The 8,800-nt window shown below is 34.3% G+C and overlaps 1 long non-coding RNA gene across 1 annotated transcript; it reads right to left on the minus strand.

The window, feature by feature from the left end:
* Positions 1-4,018: 4,018 nt before the first annotated feature.
* Positions 4,019-5,857, minus strand: LOC137246557 (uncharacterized). The gene is made up of 2 exons (XR_010951553.1): positions 5,340-5,857; positions 4,019-4,743 (listed from the first exon to the last, which is right to left on the minus strand). It is a non-coding gene; the product is annotated as an uncharacterized lncRNA (long non-coding RNA).
* Between the last annotated feature and the right edge of the window lie 2,943 nt (positions 5,858-8,800).

The raw sequence follows: 8,800 nt of genomic DNA on the forward strand, positions 1-8,800 counted from the left end.
AAACGACGTAAGTTATAAGCGATCAACTAAAAATACCCAGGTTGCGCAACTTCAATGTATGTATACATACATATATTAAAGGTATAAAGTGCAAATAGGATATTATCCTGATAAACGAATAACACCATAACAATGATAATACTTTTTCTTTAAATAAATCAAATAGTACTTTTAATACTCGAATTGTTTTATAGTAGGTAGAGTGGTTGCATCGAAAGGAAGAGTGGTTGGATTCGAAACCTGCTGTAGGCATGTAGTTATAAACATGTATTTCCGTCACTTATGGGTAAGTATGCAGGTAGATTTTCAAATTATAAGACACAGAAATTTTTTAAAGCCTACATCTAAAGCAGGTAGTATTTTACTTTTCCCAGCTTCGTATAAAAAGGAACCTTTCTGTCTAGGTAAGATTTGATTTTTTCAATTTTATTTTTGTTCCGAGTATAAATATGAGTTAATGCGCCTTGAAACCTCAAAACATCTGCAAGGCTCGCCGGAGATAGTTCAGTTCATAAGTCAAATTTCAAAACCGTGGTTTATTAAAAAAAATAAAATGAGTAAAAGGACGCGAGAATTTGTGTGTAATAACGATCCAGATATGTTCTGTTTCATGTGTGGCCAATATACTATCATAAGGCGACGACGAGTGTTCTCAGGTCATATGAAAACTTTATACTCCAAGTATTTTGGCATTGAGCCTAAAAATGCTGAAAACCCATGGACACCGAACACTTTGTGTACATCGTGTCGAGTAGAACTGATTCAGTCGGAATCAGGACAACAAATAAAATTTGATACAGCAATGATATGGAGAGAACCTACTTGCCATTCAATAGAGTGTTATATTTGTCAAACAAAAGTACTTGGCGTTGGAAGATCAAGAAGAGTAACCTATGCCAGCGTACCTACAGTGACATTACCAGTACTACATTCAACGGCAGTTGCGGATCCAGTTCCATTGTCAACAGTGATATCTGAGTGCGGGGAATCAAGTTGTACTGAATTTCGCATGGTAAACGAGAGAAACGTTCTGTCACAAGCACAACTTAATGATTGGATAAGAGATTTGGAACTATCCACGGAAAAGGCCGAGATCCACACTTCTCGTATGCAACAATTTAAATTTGTGTCATCCGATGTTAAGGTGATATATTGTAGAACTCGTCACGAACTATTTTCCAAACACTATACCAAGAAAGACAGTATATGCTACTGCAACGACATTCCTGGTTTATTCAGAGTTTGGTCAAACATATGATTCAAAAGACTGGCGATTGTTCATAGACAGCAATAAACTGAGTTTGAAGGCTGTATTATTGCATATTGGTAACAAACAGCCTTCTATCCCGACCGTACATGCAGTAAATACAAAGGAAACCTACGAGGAAATTCAAAAACTACTCAAATTCGTCAAATATGAAGAGCATGTTTGGAAAATATGTTCTGATCTCAAAGTCGTTGCAATGCTATGCGGTCTACAAAGTGGCTACACCAAGCACTGCTGCTTCCTTTGCAAGTAGGATAGCCGAGCTCGTAAGGACCACTACGTCAGAAAGGATTAGCCGGAAAGAGTCGAGTTTACCGTTGGTGTGGATAACATCAAATACACCCCTCTTGTCAAGAAAGAGAAAATCATACTTCCACCCTTACACATCAAGCTCGGTCTCATTAAAAACTTTGTTAAGGCTTTGGACAAAGAAGGCGGAGCATTCGACTATTTGAAAACAATTTTTCCAGATATTTCTCAAGCCAAGATAAAGGAAGGTATTTTTGTTGGACCACAAATAAAAAAGTTGATCAACAATAATCAATTCAAAAGACTACTCTCATCAGTTGAGGCAGCAGCGTGGGAAACCTTTGAAAAGGTCGTTGCTTCTTTTCTCGGTAGACACAAAAGCCCTAACTACGAGCAGATAGTGAACGACTTAATCAATAATTATGCGAAAATGGCTTAAAGGCTTATTAAAATTAGTCTCCCAAAATTCTATAACTTGTTTACCTAACTAATATTTTCTTTCCAGGCGTAAATATGTCCTTAAAAATTCGCTTTCTGCACTCACATTTGAGCTTTTTTCCGGCAAATCTTGGCGACGAAAGTGACGAACATGGCGAAAGGTTTAATCAGCAAATAAAATTAATTGAGAATCGATATCAAGGATTCTGGGACGTCGCAATGATGGGTGATTACTGCTGGTTTCTCATAAGAGAAACCGATCCGAAACTGAATAAGCGTCAAATTAGAACACATAATTATTTCGACTACATAGTAAAATCAAATAAAGATTGTTAGAATATAGTACAAACATAAATAAATTTAAAAAAGTTAAAAATATGGGTAATTTCGTTCATAAATTGAACTTTTAACTAAATAGAAACAGAGCATAGCTAGATATTTCACTCTTCTTTATACCATACATACGTTTTGAGGTATACGTTGAAATTGCGCAACCTGGGTATTTTTATTTGATCGCTTATAACTTACGCAGTTTTACATCGATTTTCTTCGATAATAGCTTATCTTTTTTCTAATTAAACAGAGCTTTACGTAAAGAAAAAATATCTGGATAAAAAGTTGTGGTTTTGGAATGCTGCCCTCGCAAAAAGTAAATTTTTTCATATTTTTCCCTAAAAAAAACAAAAATCTGAAATGATAAGCTAATATCTCGAAAACTATCTGGGTCAGCAAAAAACAATGTATAATGCGTTTATAGCAAATTTTATTATCTTTCCGATTCTTGATTGCTTGACCCGTTCGTAAGATATACGTTATTAAAGGGAGCCATCTTTTTGGTTTTTTTGAATAACGGTAAATTGCAAATATCTCAAAAACGGTACGATAGAATCAAAAATTAACTCAATTTTCGAAATCAGGGGGTGGTTTTACATACGAATTTAATAACGGCGTCTCTGGTAAATTTTGGCCGTCGACCAGTGTAATTAACGTTAATAAACGAAACAAAGTCATTTCGTTTCGTTTATTAACGTTAAGGACGTCAAATTAACGAAGTGATTTTGTTTCGTTTTCTGCCATATCAAAACGAAATCAAATCGTTTATGTTGATTATTAATTTCAAACTATGCTGGCAAAGCTGATTGATGGCGGAGTCATTAAAGGTGAAAGCATTAGCCAAGCTGATTGCAACTTTTCTCATGAATTTTGACAGTACGAACATTTCTCAGAGTATTTTTGACATTACCACCAACGAATTACACAAACAAATAGGTACACATTGTGTGTATGTCCGCTCGCTGTTACCACCTTACGGCTTCACCATGGCTATAGCATTGCCAGCACAATTCAAACATGAAGTATCACGTTTTTGTTAACGTTTTTAACGTTAACGAAAGCTTTTCGTTTCGGTTAAAAACGAGATACAATTTATCTTGATAATTTCTTTATCGATAATATTTCCAAGTGTTTCAACGGAAACGGTGGAAATTTTTTGATAAACGATTAGCTTAACGTTAAGGTGCATCCCTGGTAAAAACAAATGCAGAACGCCCTTCTTCATGAAACCCATGGTATCGAAGCAAGAACCCCTTCCGGAGAAGAGGGTTTAGAATGCCTTCCTATATTAAATCTTTAGAAGCGAATCAAGAACCCCTTCCGGAGAAGATTGTTAAGAATGCCTTCCTATTTTAAATCTATAGAATCGAAGCAACAAACCCTTACGTAGAAGAAGGTTTAGAATGCCTTCCTATATTAAATCTATAGAAACGAAGCAAGAATGCCTTGCAGAGAAATAGAGTGAAACACCTAGAACTACACTGAACCAAAAGTTTCATGAAAACCTCTACAAAAATCGGTGTTCATAGAATTTAAAAAAAAATATTTCTTAGAATATATATATTTTTTCTTATATTCTATGAATGGGTTTATAGATTTTATGAAAAAATATTTATATTCTAAGAAATATTTTTTTAATTCTGTGAAAACTGGTTTTTGGAGAAGTTTTCATGAACTTTTTCACATGTACTTTTTTGGTTCAGTGTATTTAATAGGATAATATAAACAGTGTTTTAAAAAGTTTACATTTTATTTTATCTTTTTTGATAGCAGATCTTAAAAATTAATTGCCAATTATTACGAAGGACTGCAAATTATGATTATATTTTTAATTTACTCAAGAATCAGTTTTTCATAATAAAACTCAAAGAGTCATATATCCTGAACTATGCGGAATTTCGCCTTAAAAATTTTCAATTCTTCACACTAAAGTTAAGTTTTTGAAAATTACTTTAAATGGGGGAGCAGGTATTCAATTCATACCGATTTTCCGACACTTATAGTAGCATTTTCAATAACTTATCTTTGATATCAGCAATTTCAGAGCAAGAAGGTGTTCGTTCAAATGTTTAAGGCGAAATTCAGCATAGTTCAGGATATATGACTATTTTAGTTTTATTATGAAAAACTCATTATTGAATAAAACAAAAAAAAAAAAAATAATAATAATCATTATTTCTAGTCCCTGATTGTTACAGAAATTAAAAATTATTAGGAATTCAGTCTTGTACGCAGTATATCAATAAAATTTAGTCTTGCATACATACTTATCAAATTAAACATTTTATGACATAACATTATTTTGGCTTTGTTTAATTGCTTTTATTCGGGAGTAGCTTCGGTGCGCTTTTTCTTTAAACTTGAGGTCTTGTGGTAGTGGTTTTTTACGGCCTTCATTGCGTGTCGCAGCTGGTCTTTGCATTCCTTTTCCCCAATTCCCAAATTGTTAGCAGCTTCTGAAATAAAAATATGAAAAGTTGGTAAACATATATAAAATAAACATCTTTTAAAAAGTGAATTGTCAGCTCTTTAATAACTCGACTTACCCCCTTATTCTGCCATGATTACACTCTTATTATCTTCTGGTAACATTACTATTTAGAAACTTTTGCAGATAGATCACCAAAAGATTGTAAAATTTCTTGTAAGTAGGGTGTTCATTAAACTATAACCATGCCAGAACAATGCTCAGTTTTTCAGTGCGTGTTTAAACTACATTTAAAGTTGACTAGAGTTCAACCTTGCATAACAAACATAACATAACATCATCTTAGGTTAAGCAACAATACTGCCAGGGTTAAACTCTAGTCAACTTTGACTGGAGTTTAAACCTGCACTGAAAAACTGTTCCTAAATGCTGATTTACACGAGTTGATTTTACTGGTAGATTTTTGTCGTTCCACTGTGCAAATAGCAATTCGACTGATATAAAGCATGTATTTGATGGTTGAACGCAGTCGAACGACAAAAATCGAATTAAAATGGACTCGTGTAAATCAGCCTAAAGGGTGTTAAGTATACTGATATATTTATATTTTTTAAATATACTTACCAAAAAGTACTTTCATTAGTTTCGCGTATCGAAGTATTGGCGTTTTCCCTTGTTTCCCATCCATATTATGTTGTAATATTATATCTTCACCCAAACTGGTAACACATGGTACCGGGGAAAAAAACTCCAGAAACCAGTCCCTCAACTTGTTCCTAAGTGGTATCATTCCTAACGCAATATTTTCTTTATTAATTTCAATATTATTTTCCACTGAGTCATCACTGTCACTATGTTGTCCCACTCCTAACGCAATATTTTCTGTATTAATCTCATTTTGTTTAACACTTTCACGGTCACTATGTTGTCCTACTCCTGACGAAGTATTGTCTATATTAATTTCATTTTGTTCAACACTTTCACTAAATTTTAGGTCTATTTCGCTCTTTTTCTATTTTTATTAAACGTTTTAATTGTCTTTTGCTTAACATTTTTATTTTATTTTATTAACTCACTTTTTTATTTGATCGCTTATAAAAGACGCGTCACACACGGATAACAATTGCAGACTGAATTAAGCAATTCCAAACATGATTGTTGTCGAATGGAAATTTCCACAGAAGGTAATGGGAATTAAGATTTTTTTCTATTTATCTACCTATTGCGCTTTTTTGCATTACCCGTAATTGATAACCGAAGTGAATATAAATTAGGGTAGTGTAAATATGCGCGTCTCTGCTTATTTTATGTATTACCAGCAATGAGTAGGAGAAGCGAAATAATTTGAAGGCATTTTAATCAATGCCTTCTAGAATAAATTATACTTCGAGCTGAATAGCGATTCTTTGCAGCATTACCAGCTATGGGTAGGAGAAGCGAAATCATTTGGAGGCATTTTAATCAATGCCTTCTAGAATACATTATACTTCGAACTGAATAGCGATTCTTTGCAGCATTACCAGCAATGGGTTGGTGAAGTGAAACTACCCTTAGAAGACATTACCTTAGAAGCGATTACCCTTAGTAGCGATTACCGATTTTTTGCTGGGTATATGTTTAACCTAATCGCAATTTCACACAGACAGATTGCGATGTCATAAATAAGCTTTTCTATATCAAGGCTGTTATTGGGTTTAATTTCTCACACAAAAATATAGGCTTCTGATTACACAGGTCAACAAAAAAAAAATTTTTTTTTTGTACATGGGTTTTGCCCTATATACGGATTCTATGTTCAATTCTTAAAAAAAAAATGCAATTACGAATCAAAAATATTTGGTTTTGTAGAAGTTATAGCGATTTGAAAATTTTGCATTTTTGCACCAGGCTAATGTAGGTCCTTTCGCGCTATTTCGGTCGATAGAGGGCGACGGGTAGCTACCTGAAGCAGCGATGCATCGATAAAAGATCTACTTAAAGCATAACATACTCATCTTAAAAAAAAAAAAAAAAAAAAAAAAAATGTGGCTGAGAAACAGTAAAAAGGAGATAAAAGATCCCAGATACACATGATTTTAAGTAGATTTGGCAATTCGTTAAGTACATATTAAGAAACTCATCGAAACTTTTACTGACGGATTGGAAGGCCTTGCAATAGAGCATGCCAGCTACCTGATAGCGTTTTTGTAAGTAAATTTTTTTTAAGAAGCTGTAGTTTCTTGGGTCACTCGTTGTGGGCGACACTATGTTTTTGCATATCACAGAGGAATGATGTCTTCGAGAAGTTGTAAACGAGCAGCTAATTCGTTTTGCTATGTATGTGGCGAATGTATTAAAAGAAGACAAACAAAGTTTGATTTAACTAAAAACACAAGGATTTGCGAGACCCACCTAGCCTACTTCGGTCTACCTGTTAAAAACCAGGACAAAAAATGGGCTCCACATGCTTCATGTAACTCTTGCAGAATCACCCTGGAGCGTAAGTTTATTTTCTTTTTTTTATTGTACTAACTTTTTCATATATATATATACATATATCTACATATATATAATTGCATAATAACTGAAATTGTTATGAAATGCTTTACGTTTTATTATAGTTTGGTACCAGGGTGAGAAAATATCCATGAAGTTCGCAGTGCCGAGGATTTGGAGGGAACCGAGTAATCATGACACTGATTCTTATTTTTGTGTGGTGAAACCACTGAAAGGGAAACGTTTAAGGAAAACAATATATCCGGAACTACCATCGACATCCGCTACAGTACCAGATTCGGAGCAAAATCCTGTACCTGATCCACCTGTGTTGGAAAAGCAACTATTCCCTCAAAGCAGCTTTCAAACACCGAGTTCATCTGCATCCGTAAATTCCGAATTTGTTCCTCAATTTGAACCAGGAATACCACATCTCATCAACTCTGGAGATCTCAATGACTTAATAAGAGACTTAAATCTATCAAAAGACAAAGCAGAGTTATTAGTATCGCGGCTTAAACAACGGAATTTACTTCTGATGTTCGAATATCTCGGCAAAGAAAGCGTCATGAAGAATTTTCTTGTTTCTACAGTAATGAAGATAGACTCTGTTTTTGCTATGACGTGAAAAGTTTATTTGAAGCAATTGGTATTCCTTGTAAACAGATGAATGGCGCCTCTTTATCGACAGCTCAACAAAAAGTCTAAAAGCAGTTCTACTACACAATGGGAACAAATTTCCATCTATTCCACTGGCACATTCCACACATCTTAAAGAAAATTATGCGAGTATTAAAATGCTATTAACTGCAATCAAATATACGGAATACAAGTGGGAAGTTATTGGAGACTTCAAGATGGTTTGTTTTTTTTTACGGGAATGCAAGGTGGATATACCAGACACTCCTGTTATCTTTGCCTATGGGATAGCAGAAATGATGCCGCCCACTATCGCCAAAAACATTGGCCTGAACGTACTGAGTATGGAGTGGGAAGATTTAATATTAAACATGAAGCAATTGTCGATCCTAAAAATGTATTAATGCCGCCATTGCATATTAAATTGGGCCTTATTAAACAATTTGTGAAGGCTCTTAATATTGAGTCTAAAGCTTTCAAATATTTGCAGACTTTTGTCCAAAGCTGTCAGAGGCGAAAATTAAAGCTGGAGTCTTTGTTGACCCTCAAATAAAAAAAAATATGAACTGCGATATTTTCCCGGACCTACTTAGCAATGAGGAGAATCTAGCGTGCAACAGTTTTAAGGCAGTAGTTCATGGCTTTCTTGGAAATCGTAGGGATGAAAATTATGATGAGCTGATAACTGGCATGATTACAAATTTTTCCGCCATCGGATGTAGAATGTCGCTAAAGATGCACATGTTACATTCACATCTGGATAAATTCAAAGATAATATGGGAGCTTATTCAGAAGAACACGAGGAGCGATTCCATCAAGATATAATGGAGTTTGAGAAACGCTACCAAGGCCAGTATACGGAAAGCATGATGGGGGACTAAATTTGGATGTTAATAAGAGAAAATGTTACCGAATATGGCAGGAAAAGCAGGAAAAAGCATTTTTAAACATTTAAACTGTATTCTAAAAC

Source organism: Eurosta solidaginis, chromosome 3 (assembly GCF_040869045.1).
Source record: "Eurosta solidaginis isolate ZX-2024a chromosome 3, ASM4086904v1, whole genome shotgun sequence".
Taxonomy (NCBI): Eukaryota; Metazoa; Arthropoda; class Insecta; order Diptera; family Tephritidae; genus Eurosta; species Eurosta solidaginis.